The following is a 1546-nucleotide window of genomic DNA, read 5'->3' as shown; positions in this document are numbered from 1 at the left end:
GGCTCCCCTGTCCATAGGATTCTCTAGGCAAGAACAGTGGAGTGGGCTGCCGTTTCCTTCTCCGCAATGGACATGTCTGACCAAACTCAGGGAAATGGTGAAAGACAGGGGAGACTGGTGTGCTGCAGTCCTTGGAGTCCCAAAGAATTGGACACAACTTAGCAACTGAACAACAATGATGGCTAGCACAGTCACACAAATGAACTAAAATACAACGATAAGTTGTTTTTATTTAACAGTCTCGTAGAAACAGTGAGGCTGAGAAAAGGGCTGAGAAAGGGGAGGGGTGGGGGAGCAGAGGGGTTAAGGACTGTGTTCTATTCACCTTTGAATCCTCTGTGCCTCACACAGAATCTGGCAGATCAAAGGTGCTATGTATATTGGATATATGGAGTAAATAATCATGCCCTTCCTAAGGGATGGGAGGTAACCATGAAAAGCTACAAGTAGGACATGGATGGACATTATCACTGAACCTGAAACTCATCTCCCAGGCCGAAAGGGAAATGAACAGCATGAGCAAAGGCATCAAGAGGCAGGGCAGTCTGGGAGAGCCCTTGACTAGCACAGTTAATTTAGAGAAGATACCCAAAGTAAATTCAAAGCCTGAGGATATTCTGACACTCTTCTGTCCTCTCGGGGATCCTCGGCCATCCTAAGAGATGCGCCCAAAGAGCTAGCTAGCCTCCATCTCCTATCCACCCATGAAATTCACTGAAGGACTCGGACTTGCTAAGGACAGCTGTAAATCCTCAGAAGTCACAACACTCAGAAGTGGCCACAAGAATGACACACAAAACTCAGCACTCAGGCTTCTTCATTTTTCATTCACTACAGACGAGATTAACTAGCATGCCCCCAATTTCAACAGAACTCAAGATGAGACCACAGTGGTCATTTCCCCTGGTCTTGACTCAGATAGGGCAGAGAAACTATCTGGGGATTGGAACTTAAAACATTTTTCAGTTCAGTTCAGTCGCTGAGTCGTGTCCGACTCTTTGCGACCCCATGAATCACAGCACGCCAGGCCTCCCTGTCCATCACCAACTCCCGGAGTTCACTCAAACTCACGTCCATCGAGTCAGTGATGCCGTTAGTAGGGTTCAATAAAAGCTGTAGAAAACATGTCTCATAAGAAAAACAGCCCCAGTAATTTCATGCAAGGGGAATTACAAAGTTCACAGTGATTCTGTGAAATATTTTACATAACATGGCCTGCTCTCCAGCTGAATCACAATGAATTTGACTGCTCTGAACCAAACCCTTTTATGTACATGGAAGGCAAAGAATAAAGTCAAAATGAAAATACTGTAGTTTAGTTTGTATTTTAAATTTATGGAAAACTTGCTCAAGGGAGCTTACACACACCACACATACACGCTCAGCAGGCTGAATTATCATGCTCCTCTTACCGCTTTTTCTCACTGGGCCTTTTCTACTAAACTCTAAGCTAGACCCAGGCCATGCAGACCCTGAGACAAAAGCCTCTGGATCCATCTCATGCAGGAGACAGAGCTGCACTCCCCTCCTCTCTTCCGTCTGTTCT

This window comes from Bison bison, unplaced genomic scaffold (genome assembly GCF_000754665.1).
Source record: "Bison bison bison isolate TAMUID 2011002044 unplaced genomic scaffold, Bison_UMD1.0 scf7180017864209, whole genome shotgun sequence".
Classification (NCBI taxonomy): Eukaryota; Metazoa; Chordata; class Mammalia; order Artiodactyla; family Bovidae; genus Bison; species Bison bison.
The sequence above is the reverse complement of the archived record's forward strand: the minus strand, read 5'-3'. Positions refer to the sequence as shown.